The sequence below is a fragment of the Scyliorhinus canicula genome, chromosome 12 (assembly GCF_902713615.1).
Source record: "Scyliorhinus canicula chromosome 12, sScyCan1.1, whole genome shotgun sequence".
In the NCBI taxonomy this organism is placed as follows: Eukaryota; Metazoa; Chordata; class Chondrichthyes; order Carcharhiniformes; family Scyliorhinidae; genus Scyliorhinus; species Scyliorhinus canicula.
In genome coordinates, this window is record NC_052157.1 from 150,195,111 (window position 1) to 150,222,268 (window position 27,158).

The 27,158-nt window shown below is 48.3% G+C and overlaps 1 non-coding gene across 1 annotated transcript; it reads right to left on the reverse strand.

Annotated features, from left to right (window-relative positions):
• Positions 1–24,859: 24,859 nt before the first annotated feature.
• Positions 24,860–24,933, reverse strand: trnat-agu. Its single transcript has one exon. It is a non-coding gene; the product is annotated as a tRNA-Thr (tRNA).
• Positions 24,934–27,158: the final 2,225 nt, after the last annotated feature.

The following is a 27,158-nucleotide window of genomic DNA, read 5'->3' on the forward strand; positions in this document are numbered from 1 at the left end:
TAGAGCAAAGCCCGAACAGCGGTCGCATGCACCGCGGCCCCATTCACTCTCCATGGCACACTGCCCCCCAGGGCAGATGCCCCACTAGGGGCACTACCACCAGCCCATCTTGCAAGAACCACCTGGCACCAGGCCCTACCTGCCCACTGCATTCCTGCTCCCATCCACCCTGCCCAGATAGGTGGCTACAGCATTTGTGTCGCACAGAGGACCTACGGCATACTACAGCTATGGTCACAAGGGGTGCCCACCTCCCTCGCCTAGCCCTGTCCGTGATCCCTGCCTGCATGCATAGCACAACGCATGGCACCCTCCTCCCCCCGCAAGCAGGTGGCACCCTGCAGACAGAGTAGCACACAGCCCACCCAAGGAAGGCACCCAAGGTAGACCCCATGGGAGGGTACAGGTTGGATGCCACAGAATGTGCCGATGGCAGGAACGGGGGGCGGTGCAGGAGGCTCCCTGGTGATGGGCACTGGCGGAGTCAGGGACGCATTGCGGAGGGAGGGGTGTCGTGGGGGGGGGGGGGGCTGTGTTGTGGGACAGGGGTAGTACCAGGATCACGGTGGTGACCTCACCCTGGCCGTCCTGAGGAGGTTGTGCAACTTTTTCCAGCACTGCTGTCCGGTACTGCTGGTGGGGTCCACAACGGCCACGGACTCTGCCACCTGCGCCCAGGCTCGTTTAACATAGCGGATGGCAGCCTCCATCCCACCCCAGGGAATAGGGGGCGTGATTCTCCCGGCCCCGCGCCGGGCCGGAGAACAGGGGGCTCCACGCCGCCCTGACGGCGGCGCGTGATTCTCCGAGGTGCGGAGAATCGGTGGCATTTGCACCGGCCCATTTGGCGCGGCGCCAGTCGCGGGCCGCTATCTGCGGCCGGGCCGCCAATTCTCCGGCCCGAATGGGCCGAGCGGCCGTGCGGAAACGACAAAGTCCCGCTGATGCCGTCCACACCTGGTCACTGTCGGCGGGAACTCTGCGCGAAGGGTCGGGGGGCTGCCTGGGGGGGGGGCTCCGTCCCCGGGGGGAGCCTCCGATGGGATCTGGCCCGCGATCGGGGCCCACCAATCGGCGGGCCGGCCTCTCCCCCCCCCCTCCCCGGGCCTACTTTGTTGCGCGTCCGGCCCCAGAACCCCCGCGCCATGTTGCGTCGGGCCGGAGAGTTCAGTAAGGCCACCACGCATGCGCGGGTTGGCACATCACCAGTGCGCATGCACGGGTTGGCACGTTGCCACTGCGCATGTGCGGGTTGGCGCTGCCCCCAGAGCGCGGCAGGAAGTGGGGCTGGAGCGTCAGGGGCCAGAATCGCTAGTGCCCACGCCTGTTTCGTGCCGTCGGAGAATCGCGCCCAGCGTGTCCTGCCTCTCCTCCGTGGCATCCGGCAATGTCTCCAGCTCTGTATCAGCGAATCGTGGGGCCGCTCTCCAAGGTGGCATCTTCTTGGCTGGAATGAGAGCGTGTGGGGAGTGGACTGCTTATCCGCAGCTCCAGCTTGTCAGGTTCTCCAGTGCCAATCCCGACCACTGCGAATCCGACACCGGCATTTGTTGGAATTGCACTAGTTCCACATGGAGCGTGGGTTGGCCCATGAGCATGTCCTAAATCGCTCCGGCAGTCACACTCCCATCGTCACCGGAGAAGTCCCGTAATTCAGTCCCGGCATCAGCACTTAGTCTCTGAAACAGAGAACACAGCCCAAAATATTTCCTTTCATTAAGTGGAGATTATAATCAGGAGCATAGTTATCTGAGCCGGAGTTAAGAATGATCCCAAGTGTAATTTAATTAGAGGATTAAAAATGACAACAACATTTATTTAAAATGTAAAGATCCAGACGCCACAGAATTCACTATAGAATTCCAGTCATTCACCCCAGCGCACCCCCGCCTCGGATTTCCCAATAGCGAGCGGTACATTCAACAGGACAGCCCGCTGACAACAGCGGGAGGCGGGAGCAGAAGGCCCCACCACCGACCAATCACGGTGTGCCTCCGCCACAGCAAAACACGCGGCAGGTTACGTGGAAAATCCAATAGAAGATGTTCCCAATCTGGTTAGTAAGTTTGCGGACGACACAAAGGTTGGTGGAATTGCGGATAGCGATGAGGACTGTCAGAGGATACAGCAGGATTTAGATTGTTTGGAGACTTGGGCGGCGGGATGGCAGATGGAGTTTAATCCGGACAATTGTGAGGTGATGCATTTTGGAAGGTCTAATGCAGGTAGGGAATATAGAGTGAATGGTAGAACCCTCAAGAGTATTGATAGTCAGAGAGATCTAGGTGTACAGGTCTACAGGTCACTGAAAGGGGCAACACAGGTGGAGAAGGTAGTCAAGAAGGCATACGGCATGCTTGCCTTCATTGGCCGGGGCATTGAGTATAAAAATTGGCAAGTCATGTTGCAGCTGTATAGAATCTTAGTTAGGCCACACTTCGAGTATAGTGTTCAATTCTTGTCACCACACTACGAGAAGGATGTGGAGGCTTTAGAGAGGGTGCAGAAGAAATTTACCAGGATGTTGCCTGGTATGGAGGGGATTAGCTATGAGGAGCGGTTGAATAAACTCGGTTTGTTCTCACTGGAACGACGGAGGTTGAAGGGCGACCTGATAGAGGTCTACAAAATTATGAGGGGCATAGAGAGAGTGGACAGTCAGAGACTTTTTCCCAGGGCAGAGGGGTCAATTACTAGGGGGCATAGGTTTAAGGTGTGAGGGGCAAGGTTTAGGAGAGATGTACAGGGCAAGTTTTTTACACAGAGGGTAGCGGGTGCCTGGAACTCGCTGCCGGAGGAGGTGGTGGAAGCAGGGACGATAGTGACGTTTAAGGGGCATCTTGACAAATACATGAATAGAATGGGAATAGAGGGATACGGACCCAGGAAGTGTAGAAGATTTTAGTTTAGACGGGCAGCATGGTCGGCGCAGGCTTGGAGGGCCGAAGGGCCTGTTCCTGCGCTGTACTTTTCTTTGTTCTTTGATCTTGGTTTGGTGTTCCCATTTTTAACTTCAAACTAAAAGCATGTGTTGCAATTTCTAATTGTTGAAAAGGCCATCTCTGATCACTTCCTCATACACTCCTTTCCTCCACTATTCACGTCTGCTCACCCATCTCCAACCTATTGCCTGGGGGGTGAAATCTCACCCCAGTTCCCTCTAAGCTAATGGTTCTCAAATGTATTTGGTTGACAGAACCTTATTCAGTTGGATTAGTAAGCTGAAATATAATGCTGCATTGAAAATCTTGCACATGCAGAGTGTTAATAATGTTTTTTAAGAAACAAGTATTTTCTTACAGGTATCAGCGAGATGGGTGTGCCCGCTTCTCAGTGAGGAGCTTGGCAGTTCTTGGCAGGAGCATGGAGCGAGCAAGAGCCGACAGTCCAGTAAGCATTAGGGCAGCAGAGACAATGCAGGGGCACTGAGGAAACATACCACACAATGAGCAGGGGCATGGAGGAAGCAAGAGTCTTTTCAAAATCTTTCACGGGGTGTGGACGTCGCTGGCTAGGCCTGCATTTATTGCCCATCCCAAGTTGCCCTGGGGAAGGTGGTGGTGAACTGCCTTCATGAACAGCTGCAGGCCATGTCGTGTAGGTACACCCGTGGTGCTGTTTGGGATGGAGCTCGTGCCCAGGTCTTGATCCAGCGACGGTGAAGGAACGGCGGTACTCTTCCACATCAGGATGGTATGTGGCTTGGAGGGGAACTACAGGTGGTGGCGCTCCCTCCATCTGCTGACCTTGTCTTTTGAGGTGGTAGAGGTATCCAGTTTGGACAGCACGGTAGCATTGTGGCTAGCACAAATGCGTCACAACTCCAGGGTCCCAGGTTCGATTCCAGCTTGGGTCACTGTCTGTGCGGAGTCTGCACATCCTCCCCGTGTGCGCGTGGGTTTCCTCCGGGTGCTCCGGTTTCCTCCCACAGTCCAAAGATGTGCAGGTTAGGTGGATTGGCCATGATAAATTGCCCTTAGTGTCCAAATTGCCCTTAGTGTTGGGTGGGGTTACTGGGTTATGGGGATAGGGTGGAGGTGTGGACCTTGGGTAGGATGCTCTTTCCAAGAGCCGGTGCAGACTCGATGGGCCGAATGGCCTCCTTCTGCACTGTATATTCTATGACTATGACAGATGTTGTCGAAGGAGCCTTGGTGAATTGCTGTGATGCATTTTGGTGGTACACACCGCTGCTATTATGCGTCGGTGGTGGAGAAAATTAATGTTTTAGGTAGTGGACGGGGTGCCACTCAAGTTGGTTGCTTTGACCTGGGTGGTGTCGAGCTTCTTGAATGTTGTTGGAGCTGCGCTCATCCAGGCAGGTGGAGAGTATTCCATCATACTCACGATTTGTGCCTTGTAGATGGTGGACAGGCTTTGGGGAATCAGGAGGTGAGTTATTCGCTGTCAAACTCCCAGACTCTATGACACTCTTGCAGCCAAAGTATTTCAATGGTAACACCCAGAATGTTGATAGCGGAGGATTCAGTGATGGCAATGTCATTGAATGTAAAAGGGATGGTCGGATTCTCGCTTGGTCATTGCCTGGCACTTGTGTGTTGCAAAAATTACATCAACCCAAGCCTTAATGTTGACTGGGTCATGTTCCATATGAGCAGAGACTGCTTCAATTACTGAGGAGTCCTGAATGGTGCAGAACATTGTGCAGTAATAGGGAAACATCCCCATTTTGGACTTTATGATGGAGGAAGAGGGCAGGATTACAAAGGGAGTAGAGCGCAGAGGAAGCAGGAACACAGAGAATGCAGGAGCCCAGCGAAAGCAGGTGTGTAGAAAAGGAGAGCTGCTTCCTCTGCCTGAGTCAGCAGGTGTATTGCCCAGGTGGGTTTTAAAGCAGTGATTTATTGTCACTGCCTCTGTCTGGACTTCCCTCTGGCTTCCAGACAGGGCTCTCTCTTATGGGGGGCTTCCAGACAGGGCTCTCTCTTATGGGGGGCTTCCAGACAGGGCTCTCTCTTATGGGGGGCTTCCAGACAGGGCTCTCTCTTATGGGGGGCTTCCAGACAGGGCTCTCTCTTATGGGGGGCTTCCAGACAGGGCTCTCTCTTATGGGGGGCTTCCAGACAGGGCTCTCTCTTATGGGGGGCTTCCAGACAGGGTTCTCTCTTATGGGGGGCTTCCAGACAGGGCTCTCTCTTATGGGGGGCTTCCAGACAGGGCTCTCTCTTATGGGGGGCTTCCAGGCGGGGGTCGCCCCCGCCAGCAGTGGGATTGCCTGTTCCGGCATCCTGGCCGATGGGGTTTCCCATTGTAGCCATCCCATGCCGTCGGGAAACCGGCGGGCGTGGGTGCAATGCTGGCGAAGCGGGGGATCTCGACGACGGAAAATCCCGGTGCAGGAGTGTGTTTAAGGCTGAGATTCTTGATCAGTAAGGGAATCAAGACTTAATGGAGGGGGGAGGGCAGGAAAGTGGACATGAGGAATGTCGGATCAGCCGTGATCCCATTGAATGGTGGAGCAGTATCGAGGGGCTGAATGGCCTTGTCCTATTCCTATTTCTGATGGCCTTACTGTCTTTTTAGTCTAGTAAACCTTCTGTGATCTGCTTCCAATGCATTTCCTTTAAATAAGGTGACCAGATGTGGTCTCACCAATGCCCTGTATAACTGAAGCATAACCTCTCTACTTCTGTGTTCAACTAGTTGCTGTACCTGCACACTAATTGTGGTGATATACCGATGGCTATATCATAGTTGGATGGTGTACGACCTCCAACCAGCAGGTGGATGCGGTACAGGCACACCATGCGGTCTCCAGACCACGGTCATGTGACCTGCGACCCGAATATAAAGGGAGACACATCCGGCCATCTTCAGAAGAAGATTGAGAGGGTAATAAGACGCACATGCAATTGGTCAGTGCTAGGTGTAAGTTCCAGAGGAGTAGTAAGACTCCATGATAACGTGCTCTGTATCAGATTGCCATCTTACCACACGAGACTCAATAAAAGGATCCTGGTTTGGACATATCGAACTGTTTGGTGAGTTACTCCATAAAGTACAAGGGACACAACACTAACCTTTTGCAATTTGTACACCAGAACACCCAGATCCCTCTGTATCTCAGAGTTCGGCAATCTCTCAGCATTTCGATAGCATGCTTCTTTTATATTCTTGCAAAAATGGAACAGAATCTGTAGGTCACACTTTTGTATTAAGCATATAAAACGGTATAAAGTATTGTAAAAAAAAACAACTTGTGTGCTTTGTTTTCTCTCTTACGGTTCGTGGAGAATGCTCCCTTCAAAGGTTAACTTTTCAAGCCTCTCCCTCTTTGCAATATCCTGTAACGTATCTTCAATCTCTGTAAATGTGGGTGCATTCTCAGTACTCTGAATAGAATGCGTAACGCTGAATTCAATGGTGGAGTTGCACAAGCCTTGTTTCAGAATCACTGACATCGGAAGTTTCACTTTCTTCATCCTTACAGTGCCAACTTGCGTTGCAAACCAATAAGACCTTGCCAAACAATCGAGGGATGGTCAGCACACAGCATCCAATGGCCACTGATAATAGGGTGGCAATTCTAAATGATTTCTCTTAGTCCATCTCACTCCCTTTGTCACGCCTCACCTACTCTCTTTACTACATAACATACACACATATACACACACACACATATGCAGACGCACCCATATACACACATACACACAGGCTGTTCGATATTGGGGGACGGACAAATATACCCTCTCCCTCCTCCTTTTCCCTCCCTAAAAACCTATCTACACTTTGGGGTGGGAGTGAAGGAAAATCCGGACTGAGGCGCCACCCGCTTCCAAGCCCCACCTCCGTACGAATTCTGCTGACCCGGCTCAAGAGCTTGCGCCACCAGAGGCTGACGCAAGGTCGGTGTTGATTAAATCCAACTCCATATCTCGGTCCCTGTCCCCCTCCCCCTTTCCCTGGAGACCAGGAATCGTGGCCTGCTCCGTCTGTCTCTAGCTCTGCTTCTTATCGAAAAGGCAAAAAAAAAGGTTTTATTAGTTAGCCCTGGTGCTTGGCACTTCTTAATGGACACTTCTTGAAAAAATGATCAATATACTGCTTAGATATTAATTTACTTTTGCTCAGCGAGCTGTTTATGTTTTCTTCGTAACTTAACATCTTTATTTTTTAATTCATCTTTAGCGTCGCTCCACACTAGATCTCAGGCAGCTGCTGCTGCCTTTCTTGCTGAGGCGGAACTGAGAGGTTTGCAAGAAGTCTGATTGCTTTTTGGAAGGACTGACCAAAAGGAATTATTTTTGTCCCAATAGAAAGAGGAAATGTTGGAAATGCTCAGAGCATCTGGCAGCAACTGTGCAGTGAGGAACTGAGGTCAATGAGCCTTCATCAGAACTAGTGAAGAGTGCAGGCCTGAAAGATTGACTTTCTCCATCCACAGATTCTGCCTGGCCGACTGAGCAGTTCCACCCTTTTCTGTTTATATTTCAGATTTCCATCACCTGCATTCCCTTTCCTATTATACACCTCACGCTGGGCATTTGTAAATGCGTTTGGTTTCAATTTAAAATAAGAATATGTTCATCAATCAAGCCCACTTGTGTGGATATAAATAGCACAATATTGCTGGTGAATTGATTGGTGGCAATTTACTGGAAGGTTTTGTCATTTTTAAACTCGGAAGTGAAAGTCATGTGTCAATAGAATGTGACACTGAGTTTCAGATATTCTTACTTGTCCACGGGATTGTTGGTTGCAGTGCTTGTGGCCCAAGTCTTTTGGGGGGTGCGGTCTGCTTCTTCCATAGGGGCAGCTTCAGAAAAGTGGAGTGGCTTGAAAAATATGAATGACTAAGTTGTTTGCAATTGTCTGGCAAAGCTGTGGTTGTAAAGTGCTGAACCTTTTGCTTTCGATGAACTTTAGAAATAGATTGGGATCTCCCACCCCGCTGTGTGTTTTGTAACTGCAGCAGCCAGTAGCAGATTCTTCTGGGCCCATCGCTGTCAATGGGTTTTATCATTGTTCACACCCTCTGCTGCCCCCATGGTGGGGCACGGGGGCGGGGTGGGTAGGGGGGAAGGTGACATCATCACTGGGACCAGGATTGGCTGGAAAATTTTACAACAGCTAATAACCTTTGCTAAGCCTGTAAAAAAACAATTCAACCTCACTGTGTCAATGGTTTCCAATTCTGGCCACTCAAAGGATGTGAGGGGGAGGATTAAACGTGCGTGTGCTGAGGGGGACTGGAGGATAAGGGACCCAGAAACGGGCAAATCATCGGGGCCCGTGCCCGTAAGGACTCTTACATTCTCCCAGTTCCTTCTGCTTTCAAGAATTGTTTTTTTTAAATGTGGTTTTATTTCCACACCCTGTAAGCAAATGCCATAATTAGTGCATGGAATAACAAAAGAGTTGCAGAGATCAATGGCATGTTTAATAAATAAAATCATGGCAGGAAATAGCTATAAGTCATTCCTTGCCAAGTATCGGTCATATATACTTGATCATTTCCATTTAAATTATAATTATGTTCTCAGGTTGCACAGACATTAATTAACTTCTACATCAAGCATAAATTAAATGCATTTTTCAAAGTTTACTCCCAACTTCATCACTCGAGAGACAGCCTTGGCGACAGTATGTATAATAAATATTGTGAAATGCTGATATCATTGTGTCCAGAGATTTTTGAGGTGACATTTTATGTGACATACATGACCATAGATAATCCTTGTACATCAGTGAGTGAGAGAAAACCCTATTATCGCTGTTTATCAGATCATTTAATACACATACGGAGTTGATTCTGTCACTTTTTATCAAACTAAATAACCCGCTCCTGAAGCGATTGAGGCCACAGCTGAGATTAATTATAAAAAAAACAGAAGTCTCAATCCCGCTGTTGATCGTGCCATGTTTGCTGGATTTCAATGTAATTTAGTTCCCTCCCCCTCATCTTAAAGAGCTTAGGAACCTGCACCATTTCCTTGCATTGCACCAGCATATGGGCCAGAGGCCACTTACAGACAGGCCCACCAAGTCTTGGAGCACAGCAACAGGACGGGGCTATTTTATCTCTCCAGCTTGTTCCACCGTTCTGAGGAGAACACATAACCTTTCCAATTTCTCCTCATCAGTGAAGTCATTAAGCCCGGCAACATCCCTGTGTCCCTTCCAAGAACATTGCAGCTTTCCAGAAGTTCCACAACACTCAGCCGAGATCTAACCAGTGATTGATAAAGCTGCAGCATGACCTCTTTGCTTTTATATTCAATGCCTCCATTTGTCAGCCAAAATAATCCATGTGCATTTTAACTACCTTAGGACCATAAGAAATAGGAACAGGAGTAGGCTATTCGGCCCCTCATGTCTGCTCTGCCATTCAATAGGATCATGGCTGATCCAACTTTCCTCACGTCCAATTTCCTGCCCTTTTCCTGGAACCTTTGATTCCCTTACTGATCAAGAATCTATCCATCTCAGCCTTAAATCTACACAAGGACTCTGCCCCCACAGCGCTCTGTGACAAGGAGTCCCAAAGACTCTCAACCCTCTGAGAGAAGACATTCCTCCTCATCTCAGTCTTAAATGGGCATCTCTTTATTCTGAGACTACGCCCTCTGGTCTGAGACTCTCCCGTGAGGGGGAAACATCCTCTCAGCATTTACCCTGTCAAGCCCCTGAAGAATGTTTCAATCTCATTGAAACATTGAGGGGCTGGATTAGCTCACTGGGCTAAATCGCTGGCTTTTAAAGTAGGCCAGCAGCACGGTTCAATTCCCGTACCAGCCTCCCCGAACAGGCGCCGGAATGTGGCGACTAGGGGCTTCTCACAGTAACTTCATTGAAGCCTACTCGTGACAATAAGCGATTTTCATTTTTTTTTTCATTCTTCTAAATTCCAATGAGTTGAATCCCAACCTGCTTAACCTTTGTTCATAAAACAATCACTCCATACCGGGGATCATCCTAGTTAACCTTCTCTGAACTGCCTCCAATGTCTTACCTTAAATAAGGGGACCAAAACTGCCCACAATGCTCCAGATGTGGCATCACCTGTACCCTGCTAGGGAATGTGGATTGGGAGCAGCTGTTTAAGGGTAAATCCACATTTGAAATGTGGGAGTCTTTTAAGGAACGGTTGATTAGAGTGTAGGACAGACATGTTCCTGTGAAAATGAGAGATAGAAATTATAGGAGGTGGCAAGATTAGGGAACCATGGATGACGGGTGGAATTGTGAGACTAGCTAAGATGAAAAAGCAAGAATATGTAAGATCGAGGCAACTCAAAACTGATGAAGCTTTGGAGGAATATCGGGAAAGTAGGATGAATCTCAAACGCGCAATAAAAAGGGCTAAAAGGGGTCATGAAATATCTTTGGCTAACAGGGTTAAGGAAAATCCCAAAGCCTTTTATTCGTATGTAAGGAGAAAGAGGGTAACTAGGGAAAGGATTGGCCCACTCAAAGACAAGAGAGGGAATTTATGCGTGGACTCAGAGGAAATGGGTGAGATTCTTAATGAGTACTTTGCATCGGTATTCACAAAGGAGAGGGACAAGACGGATGTTGAGGCTAGGGATGGATGTTTAAATACTCTAGGTCAAGTTGTCATACGGAAAGGGGAAGTTTTGGGTATTCTAAAAGACATTAAGGTGGACAAGTCCCCAGGACTGGATGGGATCTATCCCAGGTTACTGAGGGAAGCGAGGGTCGAAATAGCTGGGGCCTTAACAGATATCTTTGCAGCATCCTTGAGCACGGGTGAGGTCCCGGAGGACTGGAGAATTGCTAATGTTGTCCCTTTGTTTAAGAAGGGTAGCAGGGAAAATCCAGGGAATTACAGACCTGTGAGCTTGACGTCAGTGGTAGGCAAACTGTTGGAGAAGATACTGAGGGATAGGATCTATTTACATCTGGAAGAAAATAGACTTATCAGTGATAGGCAGCACAGTTTTGTGCAAGGAAGGTCATGTCTTACAAACCTAATAGAATTCTTTGAGGAAGTGACAAAGTTAATTGATGAGGGAAGGGCTGTAGATGTCATATACATGGACTTTAGTAAGGCGTTTGATAAGGTTTCCCATGGCAGGTTGATGGCAAAAGTGAAGTCGTATGGGGTTCAGGGTGTACTAGCTAGATGGATAAAGAACTGGCTGGGCAACAGGAGACAGAGAGTAGTGGTGGAAGGGAGTGTCTCAAAATGGAGAAGGGTGACTAGTGGTGTTCCTCAGGGATCCGTGCTCGGACCACTGTTGTTTGTGATCTACATAAATGACCTGGAGGAAGTATAGGTGGTCTGATTAGCAAGTTTGCAGATGATACTAAGATTGGTGGAGTTGCAGATAGCGAGGAGGACTGTCAGAGAATACAACAAAATATAGATAGATTGGAGAGTTGGGCAGAGAAATGGCAGATGGAGTTCAATCCAGGCAAATGCGAGGTGATGCATTTTTGAAGATCAAATTCAAGAGCGGACTATATGGTCAATGGAAGGGTCCTGGGGGAAATTGATGTACAGAGAGATCTGGGAGTTCAGGTCCATTGTACCCTGAAGGTGGCAACACAGGTTGATAGAGTGGTCAAGAAGGCATACAGCATGCTTGCCTTCATCGGACGGGGTATTGAGTACAAGAGTAGGCAGGTCATGTTACAGTTGTATAGGACTTTGGTTAGGCCACATTTGGAATACTGCATGCAGTTCTGGTCGCCACATTGCCAGAAGGATGTGGATGCTTTAGAGAGAGTGCAGAGGAGGTTCACCAGGATGTTGCCTGGTATGGAGGGTGCTAGCTATGAAGAAAGGTTGAGTAGATTAGGATTGTTTTTGTTGGAAAGACGGAGGTTGAGGGGGGACCTGATTGAGGTATACAAAATTATGAGAGGTATGGACAGGATGGATAGCAACAAGCTTTTTCCAAGAGTGGGGGTGTCAGTTACAAGGGGTCACGATTTCAAGGTGAGAGGGGAAAAGTTTAAGGGAGATGTGCGTGGAAAGCTTTTTACGCAGAGGGTGGTGGGTGCCTGGAACGCTTTACCAGCGGAGGTGGTAGAGGCGCACACGATAGCATCATTTAAGAGGCACCTAGACAGGTATATGAACGGGCGGCAACAGAGGGAAGTAGACCTTGGAAAATAGGAGACAGGTTTAGATAAAGGATCTGGATCGGCGCAGGCTGGGAGGGCCGAAGGGCCTGTTCCTGTGCTGTAATTTTCTTTGTTCTTTGTTCTGTACAGTTCCAGCCAGACTTCCCGACTCTTATACTCCAACCCCCTTGAAATAAGGGCCAACATTCCATTGGCCTTCCTGATTACCCCCCCCCCCCCCCCCCCCCCCCCCCTCCACCCAACCAAATCCCTCTGTGTTGAAGCTTTCTGCAGCTTTGTCTCATTTAATGGTTGCAGGTGAAATGAAACTTGACAACTTGGTCTGCCACCTTTAACGATTTGTCTGTTTGAGCACCAAAGCCTTTCTGCTCGCTAATACTGTTCAAAATTGTGTCATTTATAGTGTCCTTACTGTCTTTCCATATTAGTCCTCCCAAATATATCACTTCACTCTTCCCTGTATTGAACTCCAGCAACACTCCGTTCACCATCCTGTCCGTATGATATGTAGATATGTCTACAATAATCCTTGTCACTATCCACTACATTGCCAAGTGAAATTAAATGAAAATGAAATGAAAATTGCTTATTGTCACGAGGAGCATTGAACATTGAACAGTACAGCACAGAACAGGCCCTTCGGCCCTCAATGTTGTGCCGAGCCATGATCACCCCACTCAAACCCACGTATCCACCCTATACCCGTAACTCAACAACCCCCCCCCCCATTAACCTTACTTTTTTTTTAGGACACTACGGGCAATTTAGCATGGCCAATCCACCTAACCCGCACATCTTTGGACTGTGGGAGGAAACCGGAGCACCCGGAGGAAACCCACGCACACAGGGGGAGGACGTGCAGACTCCACACAGACAGTGACCCAGCCGGGAATCGAACCTGGGACCCTGGAGCTGTGAAGCATTTATGCTAACCACCATGCTACCCTGCTGCAAATGAAGGCTTCAAATGAAGTTACTGTGAAAAGCCCCTAGTCGCCACATTCCGGCGCCTGTTCAGGGAGGCTGGTACGGGAATTGAACCCGCGCTGCTGGCCTTGGTCTGCTTTACAAGGCACCTATTTAGCCCACTGTGCTAAACCAGCCCCTGTTTCATGTCATCTGCAAACATTATGGGCGAAATTCTCCGCCCCCACGACGGGTGGGAGAATAGCGGGAGGGCCTTCCCGACATTTTTGCCGCCCTCCCGCTATTCTCCCCCCCCCCCCCCGCCGAAGTCCCGACCCGAATCGCTGCCGCCGTTTTTTTACGGCCGGCAGCGATTCTCAGCTGTTAGATGGGCCGAAGTCCCAGCCCTTTCCGCCGTTTTTACGAACGGCAAACACACCTGGTCTTGCCATTCGTAAAAACGGCGTGACTAACTCGCTATTAATAAACATGGCACCGATTGGCACGGCCGTACCACGGCTGTGCCAAGGGTGCCATGGGCCCGCGATCGGTGGGCACCGATCGCGGGCAGCGGGCCCGATGCCCGCGCACTACTTGTCCTTCCGCCGCCCCGCAGTATCCATTCGCGGGGCGGCTGAGGGGCAACCCGGCCCGCACATGCGCGTGTTTCGCGCAAAAACGCGATGACGTTACCCGCGCATGCGCGGGTTGGAGTCTTCCAAACTGCGCATGCGCGGCTGACGTCATATGACGCGTCAGCCGGCGCTAACTCCGGCAAGCGGGCTTAACGATTTTCGTTAAGCCCGTCTTGCCGGAGCCTACGGCGTCGGGCTGCTAGCCCCGACCGGGGACCAGAATCGGTCCCCCGTTGGGAAGGGGCGTGCTGCCGTAAAACCCGCCCGGCAGGTTTACGATTTCTCCCGTTTTGGGAGAATCGCGCCCTATAATCTTCCCCCTGAACCCGAGATTGAGTTGCATCTCAAAGGAAAAACAAGAGTAATGGCCCCAAAACTGACCTTTGGGTACACCGGATGCTGTTACCAGACTCCTGAATGACCCTCTTATGGACTGAACTAATCTCTCCACGCATCTTCTCTACTGAGTAGTAGTGCACTCTGTATGCTTCACCCAATGTCTATGTCTATGTATTTACTTTGTGTATTAATAATAATAATCTTTATTGTCACATGTAGGCTTACATTAACACTGCAATGAAGTTACTGTGAAAGCCTCTAGTCGCCACACTCCGGCGCCTGTTTGAGTACACAGAGGGAGAGTTCAGAATGTCCAATTCACCTAACAAGCACGTCTTTCGGGACTTGTGGGAGGAAACCGGAGCACCCGGAGGAAACCCACGCAGACAAGGGGAGACCTTGCGGACTCCACAGAGACAGTGACCCAAGCCAGGAATCAAACCTAGGACCCTGCGCTGTGAAGCAACAGTGCTAACACTGTACTACCATGCCTCCCACGGTATTTATCATATGCCTATGTTTTTCATGTATGGAACGATCTGCCTGGAATGCAAATGATCCATTTGCACCCCGGACCGCTAGCGGGAGGATGCAAATGGATCATTTGAACCCATTTGCATCCTATTAACTGACTGGCCATCGGGTTCTCCACCCCTCCATGATGCTCTTTTTACACAGAGAGTAGTGGGTGCCTGGAACTCGCTGCCGGAGGAGGTGGTGGAAGTAGGGGTGGTAGTGACGTTTAAGGGGCATCTTGACAAATGCATGAATAGGATGGGAATAGAGGGATAAGGGCCCGGAAGTGTACAAGATTTTAGTTTAGATGGGCAGCATGGTCGGCGCAGGCTTGGAGGGCCGAGGGCCTGTTCCTGTGCTGCACTTTTCTTTGTTCTTTGTTCTAGCCTCTGGGTGTGGATTGGTGCAAGTATTTGCCAGCGTGGCCCTGATGCAATGGACCTCGTGGTGGGCCAAGTATTTAAAGTAGGTGCCCCCAAAGTCCATCGGAGGGCCCCTCCCCCACAAAATGCAAAAGCTGTCCACCCCATGGCCCAGCCTCCCCATCAGAATGCCTGACCAGATCCACCCATCAGACCTCCCCATCAGACCCCCACACCAGACCCCACAACAGACACCCCCATATCAGAGGCCCCCCATATCAGAGACACCCCCATCAGTCACCACTGCCTGGAAGCTAAAGATCAGTCCAGGCAGAAACAGTGAAAAATTCTTTACTTGCCCCTTACACCTGCTGCCTCAGACAAATGCCTAGCAAGCAGCAGCTGTTAGAAAGTCAAAATGCATCACAAGAATTTAAGCCCCCACAGATGCTTTAATCTGCAAGGTTTCTATTCAATTTCAAAGAGAAGTAGCTTTTAGTAGGCTGCAATTGACAGGGCAAATCTTAAAGGCAGACATATGTCTAGATTGTTTATTTTCATTTCCCTTCACGCTTGGATGCAATTTTTCAATGAGTTTTTAAAGCAGCTAAATGCTTTGACGTCCTCTTGTTCACACCAGGAAGCACTTAGCTGCCTTTGATGTGGCGAGGGGCTGTAAAACATAGCAAGAGTGTTTATAAACATTGTGGTTAGCATCAAAGCAGGGTAATGGAGATGCATGAAAAATGAAATGAAATGAAAATCGCTTATTGTCACAAGCAGGCTTCAAATGAAGTCGCCACATTCTGGCGCCTTGGTCTGCTTTCGAAGCCAGCAATTTAGCCCTGTGCTAAACCAGCCCCTTATTCAAGTGGGAATGGAACGAATAATAAACAATCCACCAAGCAGCTTTCCCTGGAGTAATACCATTGTCAATCGCTGGCTAATGCAAAGTATTGCTGTGTTAAATTGTATGGAAGATCTGCATTTCAAACACTGTCAAGGAATTTCAAGGCCTTTGAAGTGTGCTATGCTTTGAGGAAGCCTCTGGCACTTGTCAGAGCTGCAGCTGCCCCTTTGTCTGAGAGGGAGATGTTGGAAACAGTTGGAGGAGGATCGACATCAACATAATAAGATATTTGGTCAAAAGGCAGTATTCCTCTGGACCACCTTGTTGGAATAGGGTGGGATCATTTTAGCCTAACGTGCATGGTGGAGAGTGAGTGTGATCAGATTGGTTGCCCTTTTTTTACACAGCGCCTAATTTTACACTTTCTTGTGACAAATATGGCCTTTTTATCACTGCACTTCTAATCCAGAGAATGTGACTTCAGAATCCTTCCATTGGGACCATGGTATGGACACTAGCCTAGAAATTATGTTGAGAACCTCCTGCCACAATAGGATCATTGGTCCTGGCCCTATTGTAATGCAATCTGTCTAGTCTGTAGAGGTACCACTAACCCCAGAAGCAGACCCAGTATTCCAGAATGCTAAAGTCCTCCTTCCTGTACCATCTCTCTAGTCATAGAATCCCTACAGTGGGGAAAGAGGTCATTCGTCCCATCGAGTCTGTACTGACCCCTCTAAAAGAGCACCCTGCCTGGGCCCACTCCCCCACCCCATAGCCCAGTAACCCCACCTAACCTTTTGGACTCTAAGGGGCAATTTATCATGGCCAATGCACCTGCGCATCTTTGGACTGTGGGAGGAAACCCACGCAGACACGGGGAGACCGTGCAAACTCCACATGGACAGTCACCCACACTAGGTCGGAATTGAACCCAGGCCCCTGGTGCTGTGAGGCAGCAGTGCTAACCACTGTGCCACCGTGCCGCCCTGCATTCATCTGCTCTACCTTCCTATTTCTAATAACCAGCATGGAACATAAAGGGCTGGGTTCTCTGTTATTGGGACTATGTCCCCACGCCGGCGTCAAAACGGTGGAGTTTCACGCCAGAAAAACTGGCATGAAAGGACCACAAATTCCTAGCCCTGAAAAGGGCTAGCAGGGATCCAGCATAGATCTTGCAGCTTTTGCTGCAGATACGCCCCCCCCCCCCCCCTGCACTTCCGGTCGGAGGCTGAGCATGTGCACGGCGGCGGTCTCCAGCGGACCTGAGAAATAAACCCTCCGACCTGCCGCGCGCCTGACCCTGTCCACCTGCACAAACGTTCCCCGGCTGCCTATAAGGCCCCCCCCCCCCCCCCCCCGGCCCTCCGATCAGCCCACCCCCTGACCAGGGCAGCCGCGGACTGAGTCCGCAGCCGCCACGCGAGTATCCCGACCGGCTGGACCATATTAGTTCTACACCGTCGGGACTTCGGCCAGGCGGGAGCGGAGAATGGCGGAGCGGGCCTCTGGCAATGGCTCCAGGTAGGCCCTGGGCAGCACGCCCTCCCACCTGAGTACGCTGCTTTTCGGGGCCCACAGAATTGGGGAACCTGCACCGGTCACGGTTCCATGCAGGAAAATGGATTCTCTGCCCCCCGCGCTGGCCGCGATTTTGGCGTTGGGATGAAATGAAATGAAAATCGCTTATTGTCACGAGTAGGCTTCAATGAAGTTACTGTGAAAAGCCCCTAGTCGCCACATTCTGGCGCCTGTCTGGGGAGGCTGATACGGGAATCGAACCGTGCTGCTGGCCTGCTGGGTCTGCTTTAAAAGCCAGCGATTTAGCCCAGTGAGCTAAATCAGTGAGCGGGGCATACAGCCCATGGTGTGGAGAGTGATTGTTTTCCCTGTGCTCCTCAGGGAGTACAAGCTGCCCCACTAGGGGTGGGCTAGCTTACCCATACTTGTATAAAAGGTCGGCCATTCATGAAGCAACCGATAGGAAAGAGAGAGAATACCTGGTGATGTTCTCACAGTACTCAAGGATACAATTCTTTTAAAGTAAATGTTTACTTTTACTTATTTTGGACTCCCAAGCCTTATTAAAACTTATTAGTGCGTTTATTAACAGCTTTAGTTCAGTACAATCATCAGGTTGGTCCACTTGATTACCAGGACACAACAAGGACAATAATGAGACCACAAATATGTCTTGGAAACTCCCAATGTCCCAGACAGGAGAATGATGAAGCACTTTTGTTCTGCATGTTGGTAACGTTAGACTGAACATTCGGCGCCTTATCTCTTTTTCCTGTCAGCCAAAAGCCATAAAGAAAAGATAAAATATGCAAATAATCACAAGATCTGCAGAGCCCGAATAGCAGGTCTAAAATACAAAGTCACAACAGGAAACTCATCCCTTCTCAACTATCTGTCGTATGTCCCATGTATTTCCTCTCCAAAATATAAATTTTGCCTCTGCTTAAAGAAGCATTGGCTTTTCTATCAAACTCATTTTCTTTGCCCATTTCAACATTTTGCATGGAAATTTGTACCTGTCAAATCTTCTAGAGGCAGTGTTGATTGCAGTTTGCTTAATAAATATTATGACATACTGATACAATTGTGTCGAAGGATTGCTTAGTGCTATTTTAGGTGATACACATGACTACAGATCATTCTTGCACATCAGTTAGTAAGGCAAATCTCACTATCGTTCTTTACCTGATCACTTGATACACATAGAACATAGAACAGTACAGCAAAGTACAGGCCATTCAGCCCACAATGTTGTGCTGACCATTTATCCTAATCTAAGATCAACCTAACCTACACCCCTTCGATTTACTGCTGTCCAAGTGCTTGTCTAAGAGTTGCTTAAATGTCCCTAATGACTCTGACTCCACCACCTCTGCTGGCAGTGCATTCCACACACCCACCACTCTCTGTGTAAAGAACCTCCCTCTGACATCTTCCCTATACCTTCCTCCAATCACCTTAAAATTATGTCCCCTTGTGACAGCCATTTCCACCCTGGGGAAAAGTCTCTGGCTATCCACTCTATCCATGCCTCTCATCACCTTGTACACCTCTATCAAGTCACCTCTCTGCTTTCTTCGCTCCAGTGAGAAAAGCCTTAGCTCACTCAACCTTTCTTCTTAAGTGGCTGCTAATTGTGTCACTTCATATCAAACTAAATAACACACTCCTAATGCAGTTCAAGGCAAATATGAGATTCTTTTTTTAAAAATGCACCTCAAATCCACTGTTTATGATGCTGCATTTGATGGATTTAATTCCCTCGCCCGGATCTTAGGTCTGTCTGGAACCCATACCCTTCATGGCTTTGGTATGACCAATCAGAGTCCACTCAAGCAGAAACCCAACTGCTACCCTGAACTCTCTGGTCATCTGAACAAGGGCTAAAAGGGTCTCCAAAATGATAATTGTCATAATCTGGGGTTAAGTAGGTCATGGGGCATTTATGAGACTGAAGGATTGATATTCCCAAAGATGGGGAATGCATATCCCCTACTGAAGGGCGGGGCACCCTCTTCCACATCCTGTATAAAACTGGAGGGCCATGAACTGTGAGCTCATAGAATCATAGAATTTACAGTGCAAAAGGAGGCCATTTGGCCCATCAAGTCTGTACCAGCCCTTGGAAAGAGCACCCTACTTAAGCCCACGCCTCCACCCCAACCCCGTAACCCAGTAACCCCACCCAACCTTCACCTAACCTGCACATCTTTGGACCGTGGGAGGAAACCGGAGAACCCAGAGGAAACCCACGCACACACGGGGAGGATGTGTAAACTCCGCACAGACAGTGACCCAAGACGGGAATTCAACCTGGGGCTCTGGAACTGTGAAGCAACATTGCTAACCACTGTGCTACCGTGAACTGGCTCCTGTAGTAGAGTAACTGCTCTGTACTCTTGTTTTGTTACATCAAACCTTTTTCCTTTGACTCAACCTGTTGGGCTCAGTGTGGATTCCTCTCCGGACGCTATAATAATAATCACCAACATCGCGGTATCTTGGACATGAGGGGCTGGGCTTGCAAAATCCTACCAACTGTGCTGGTTTGAGACAATTCACACCTCTTTAACTGTGATTATTCCCCTCTCCAGTCGCTCCATCTCGACCAGTAAAGATCTAATTACCTGCAAAGACTCGCATTCAAAGTATCATCTTGCATCATGGGGCGGGATTCTCCCAGCCCCGCGCCGGGCCGCAGAATCCCCGTGAACGGGCCACGGCGCCCCGACGCCAGCACGTGAGTCTCCGCGGTGCGGAGAATCGCCGTCATTGGCGCTGGCGTGGTTGGCGCGGCACCAGTCGCAGGCTCGCCAGTTCTCTGGCCCGTAGTGCCCGAGCGGCCATAGGAAAGGAGCTGAGTCGCCCCGGCACCGTTCTAACCTGCTCTGGGCCGGCGGACCTCGGCATGTCAGGGTCGGGTGGTGGCCTGTGTGTGTATGTGGGGGGGAGGGGGGGGGGGGGGCTCTGATGTGCCCTGGCCCGTGATCGGGACCCACCGATCGGCGGGCCGGCCTCTCCGGCTGGGGGCCTCCTTTCCTACGCGCCGGCCCTTGTTGCCCTGCTCCATGTTCGGGACCAGCGCGTTGAAGGACACCCCTGAGCACGCGCGCGTTGGCACCGATGCCACTGCGCATGTCCTCGTTGGCGCCGGCGCAACTGCGTATGCGCGGATCCCGCGGCGCCCAGTTCGCACCGGGACCAGCAGCTGGAGCGGTGCGAACCGCTCCAGCGCCGTGCTGGCCCCATGTAGGGGTCAGAATTAGACATGGGACCGGCCCATTCATGCCGTCATAAAACGTGGCGGCGTTTATGCTGGCGTGGACACTCTGCCGCGGGATTGGAGAATCCTGCCCATTGACTTTGTCTATATATGTGTTCCTGGAACCCACCTCTTCAAGGAGGAAGGAGCAGTGCTCCGAAAGCTAGTGATTCAAAACAAACCCGTGGGACTTTAACCTAGTGTTGTAAGTCTTCTTACTATAGAAGAAGACACTATAGAAGACACTATAGAAGAATACATTATAGAAGAAGACACTATAGAAGATGACACTATAGAAGAATACATTATAGAAGACACTATAGAAGACTACATTATAGAAGAAGACACTATAGAAGAAGACACTATAGAAGAATACATTATAGAAGAAGACACTATAGAAGAAGACACTATAGAAGAAGACACTATAGAAGAATACACTATAGAAGGAGACACTATAGAAGAATGCATTATAGAAGAAGACACTATAGAAGAAGACACTATAGAAGGAGACACTATGCAAGAAGACACTATAGAAGGAGACACTATAGAAGAAGACACCATAGCAGGAGGCACTATAGAAGAAGACACTATAGAAGGAGACACTATAGAAGAAGACACTATAGAAGGAGACACTATAGAAGAAGACACTACAGAAGAATACACTATAGAAGGAGACATTATAGAAGAATGCATTATAGAAGAAGACACTATAGAAGAATACATTATAGAAGAAGACACTATAGAAGAAGACACTATAGAAGAAGACACTATAGAAGAATACACTATAGAAGAATACACTATAGAAGGAGACACTATAGAAGAATACATTATAGAAGAAGACACTATAGAAGAAGACACTATAGAAGAATACATTATAGAAGAAGACACTATAGAAGAATACATTATAGAAGAAGACACTATAGAAGAAGACACTATAGAAGAATACATTATAGAAGAAGACACTATAGAAGAAGACACTATAGAAGAAGACACTATAGAAGGAGACACTATGCAAGAAGACACTATAGAAGGAGACACTATAGAAGAAGACACGATAGCAGGAGACACTATAGAAGAAGACACTATAGAAGAAGACACTATAGAAGGAGACACTATGCAAGAAGACACTATAGAAGGAGACACTATAGAAGAAGACACCATAGCAGGAGGCACTATAGAAGAAGACACTATAGAAGGAGACACTATAGAAGAAGACACTACAGAAGAATACACTATAGAAGGAGACATTATAGAAGAATGCATTATAGAAGAAGACACTATAGAAGAAGACACTATAGAAGGAGACACTATAGAAGAAGACACTATAGAAGGAGACACTATAGAAGAATACACTATAGAAGAATACACTATAGAAGGAGACACTATAGAAGAATGCATTATAGAAGAAGACACTATAGAAGAAGACACTATAGAAGAAGACACTATAGAAGGAGACACTATAGAAGAAGACACGATAGCAGGAGACACTATAGAAGAATACACTATAGAAGGAGACACTATAGAAGAAGACACTATAGAAGGAGACACTATAGAAGAAGACACTACAGAAGAATACACTATAGAAGGAGATACTATAGAAGAATGCATTATAGAAGAAGACACTATAGAAGAATACATTATAGAAGAAGACACTATAGAAGAAGACACTATAGAAGAAGACACTATAGAAGAATACACTATAGAAGGAGACACTATAGAAGAATGCATTATAGAAGGAGACACTATGGAAGAAGACACGATAGAAGGAGACACTATAGAAGAAGACACTATAGAAGAAGACACTATAGAAGGAGACACTATGGAAGAAGACACGATAGAAGGAGACACTATAGAAGAAGACACTATAGAAGAAGACACTATAGAAGGAGACACTATGGAAGAAGACACGATAGAAGAAGACACTATAGAAGAATGCATTATAGAAGAAGACACTATAGAAGAAGACACTATAGAAGAAGACACTATAGAAGAATACACTATAGAAGAATACACTATAGAAGGAGACACTATAGAAGAATGCATTATAGAAGAAGACACTATAGAAGAAGACACTATAGAAGGAGACACTATAGAAGAAGACACGATAGCAGGAGACACTATAGAAGAATACACTATAGAAGGAGACACTATAGAAGAAGACACTATAGAAGGAGACACTATAGAAGAAGACACTACAGAAGAATACACTATAGAAGGAGATACTATCGAAGAATGCATTATAGAAGAAGACACTATAGAAGAATACATTATAGAAGAAGACACTATAGAAGAAGACACTATAGAAGAAGACACTATAGAAGAATACACTATAGAAGGAGACACTATAGAAGAATGCATTATAGAAGGAGACACTATGGAAGAAGACACGATAGAAGGAGACACTATAGAAGAAGACACTATAGAAGAAGACACTATAGAAGGAGACACTATGGAAGAAGACACGATAGAAGGAGACACTATAGAAGAAGACACTATAGAAGAAGACACTATAGAAGGAGACACTATGGAAGAAGACACGATAGAAGAAGACACTATAGAAGAAGACACTATAGAAGAAGACACTATAGAAGGAGACACTATGGAAGAAGACACGATAGAAGGAGACACTATAGAAGAAGACACTATAGAAGGAGACACTATGGAAGGAGACACTATGGAAGAAGACACGATAGAAGGAGACACTATAGAAGAAGACACTATAGAAGGAGACACTATGGAAGGAGACACTATAGAAGAAGACACTATAGGAAGCTGAACAATCCAAAGGCTCAATCAAATAATAACGAAAACCTGCCTTTTTCAGAAACAATTCTGGCATTTGAGACTGAGAATCATAGAAATAGAAGAAGCTTTACCATATAAACTCCAAACTATACAAGACAAGCCACCATGTTAGATAATGGAAACAGAAAATACTGTAAACATTAAGCAGCTCACCGAAAACTGTGGTGAAACAGAGATCAACAGACCTCTTAGTGGTCTGGAAAATTTTCCTTCCCACCCGCGATGAATTCCGTGATGGGTGTGACCTGGGAATTTACCCCTAGGTCTACAATTCAGATTATCTCTTCCAAGGTGGGTAGCTCCAATTTCCAAACTCACCAGGCCCACCTCGGTAGAAAGACCCCCGAATGTCACAATCTTCACTCTGGGGACAAGGGAGTGCAGGACAAAGTCAGGCTCGCTGACCCCAGCAGCAGAGTACAGGGGGCACGGAGAGTGGCCGAGTGCCAAGACGTAATACTTTCAGGGTCTACCTCGGTTCCCAGGGAATTCAACATATGTTGTATTAAAAGCTGTTAGGCCCTCCAGCCCTCAGTCGCCACATTCCACAACCCCCAACTACTTCTCATGCCACTTCCATGCCTCCTGTGTGCTTCCCGGCAGCTAGTACATCTTGCACGATCTACCCACAATGGGTCAGACCAAGCTTCACACACCTAAGTTGGTTTTAAACTCACATAGGCATGCTCGCCTGGGATCTACCAGGCTCCCAGCGTCTAAGGGCCTCCCCAGGGAGTCCCCAGCCAGGCACCATTCAGTACTGGTCCACACAAACATGGACCAGACAGAAGGGCACCTCGGGGTCTCCTGGGACATCGGAGGCTGCTGGGCGGTCAGGGACAGGGCAGAGTGCCCCACCCTGGCCCTCCCTCTGGAACACAGGCACCTTGACACTGTCAGCCTGGCACTGCCAAGGTGCCCAGCTGGCACTGAAAATCTGGCAGGAACACTGCCAGGGTGGCAGTACCAAGGATCAGGCCTGGGGGGCCATACCCATGAAAGGAGGGTGGAGGAGGGTATGAAGGGTGGGGAGTGCAGAGCGGGTATGAAGGCACCTCAGTAAGGTGGGGGGGGGGGGGGAAGGGGGGAGTCCTGAAAGTGGGTGCCTAAAATGGGTGTGGGAAGTTTTAGATAGAACAGTACAGCACAGAACAGGCCCTTCGGCCCTCGATGTTGTGCCGAGCAATGATCACCCTACTTAAACCCATATACCCGTAACCCAACAATCCCCCCATTAACCTTACACTACGGGCAATTTAGCATGGCCAATCCACCTAACCCGCACATCTTTGGACTGTGGGAGGAAACCGGAGCACCCGGAGGAAACCCACGCACACACGGGGAGGACGTGCAGACTCCACACAGACAGTGACCCAGCCGGGAATCGAACCTGGGACCCTGGAGCTGTGAAGCATTGATGCTAACCACCATGCTACCGTGAGGCCCCCAAGTTCATTATATCAGAGGTTTGCGACTTGACAACAGAGTAAATTGGACGATACAACAGTCTCACCAACAAGACCTTCCCCGCTCCGCCCCACGAGTTGCTGTGTGGAATTACATTAAAAATGCCCGATTGTGGAGAAGGCACCGCTGAGATTCGAACTCAGGATCTCCTGTTTACTAGACAGGCGCTTTAACCAACTAAGCCACGGCACCAACTTGAAAGGAGAGGCCCTCAGCGACCCATAGTGGGGTGCCATCACTTGGGGGTTGTGGGGTAATGCTATGCCCTTGTGTGTGGAGGGTGACATTGCCCATGGATGGGGGTGACGAACCCTCTTCGAGATCGGAGCACCCTTTCACAATGGTGGCCCGATCTCTGAGGAGCCGGTCTGGCCAGAGGGGTTCAGCTCCCCAGTGATGAAAATAATTCTAAGGGCGGGATCTACTGGTTGCATTGCACCCAAAAAGCAGCGCAATGCAACGCAATCGGTAGATGTCGAGAGATCCCATTTCCGGGATCGCCCCGACTCGCTACACCTCACACGATCTAACCCATTGTGGGCAGGATCACTTTCTAGAAAATCTGCCTATTGGATTGAGACAGCTAATGGCACTTAGAAACTTTTAGATTGCGCACGGAGTCTTCAAATGCTTCACGCCCCTTGAACTTGAGACATTGACAAGAGAAATCACAGGAGGAACCAATTAAAGATCTCAATCAAGCAGAGTCAACAGTTCTCTCCCATTGTAGAAACAAAATTGTACTAGTAACAGGAAACTGATAGGCATGAACAACTCCCAGTTAAACAATGTCTCAATTATAAAATTCTTATCCTTATTTTCAAATCCCTCATTACCTCTTCTCTCGCTATCTCTGTAACCTCCTCCAGCCCCTCCACGATATCTGCACATATTTAATTCTCTTTTAAGCATCCCTAACTTTTAATTGCTCCAGCCTTCAGCTTCCTAAGCTCTAAGCTTTGGAATCCCCTCCTGAAAACTCTCTGCCTATCTCTCCTCCTTCAGATGCCCCCTGAGACCATTCTCTTCAATCAAGAGAATGCCCACCTGCCCTCGCTTCACTTAATTTGATTCAGTGCCATTTTTTAAAATAATGCTTCTGTATGTAAAGGATGCCTTCTATGCTATATAAATGCAAGTTGTTGTAAAATGAGGTATTGGAGGCAATTGAGGAACTGAACCCATGCACAGAACATGAGTCAATGCATTCGGGGGCTGAAATTTTTTTTTAAATTGAGGAAATAAAGTGTACAAAAATAAATTGCTCAGGCGTAAATTTTCGCAGGGTGTGGCAATTCTGGGGATATGAAGGAATTTCAGGAAATGTACTGAAATACGTGTAAGATACATTGATTTTACAACTCAAATAAGCCACCCAGCCCAAATGATTGGTGATAACCTCGCACTCTATTAAAGCAAAAAACAGTTCTAATCACATTTATCTTTCATTCGGTGCAGATTCATTTAAATTTGAATTCTGGAGTTAACTTCAATATTTTGATATGTAAAAATCAACTAAAGAGGTCAATCTGTCTAAATCTTTGGAAAATACCAGCAGTAACTTTCCTTTTATTCGTTCTTGGGAGCACTGCTGGTTGGGCCAGTATTGATTGTCCATCCCTAATTTCCCTTGAGAAGGTGGTGGTGAGCTCCCTTCTCGAACCTCTGCAGTCTGCGTGCTGTAGGTGGACCCACAGTTCTGTGGGGAAAGGTCTTCCGGGTTTTTACCCGTGACAGTGAAGGAAGGGGATATATTCCAAGTCAGGATAGGGTGTGGCTTGGCGGATAATTTGCAGGCGGTGGCGTTCCTGCGCACCTGTTGTCCTTGTTCACCTCGGTGGAAGATGTCACGGGTTTCAAAGTGCTGCTGGAGGACTCTTGGAGTGTATCTGGTATGTGGTGCACGTACGAACATGTGAATTAGGAGCAGGAATAGGCCATTCGGCCCCTCCGAACCTGCTCCGCCATTCAATAAGACCATGTCTGATTGGATTGTGGCTGCAGCTCCATATCCCAGCCAGCCTGATAACCTTTGATGCACGGTGCACTGATGAAATGAAATGAAAATGAAAATCGATTATTGTCACAAGTAGGCTTCAAATGAAGTTACTGTGAAAAGTCCCTAGTCGCCACATTCCGGCGCCTGTTCGGGGTAGAGGGAATGAACTTTTAAGTTGATGTATGGGCTGATCAAGCGGGCTCCTTTGTCCTGAATGGTATAGAGCTCCTTGAGAGTATTCCATATCACTCCTGACTTGGTGGCCAAGCTCTTGGAAGTCAGGAGATGAGTTACTCATTGCGAACAGAGTTCTAAGCCTCTTAGAACAGAGTTCTAAGCCTCTTAGAACAGGGTTCTAAGCCTCGGACCTGTCTCCGAATGGTACTGAGCACTTCGCATTCATCAGCAAATATCCCCA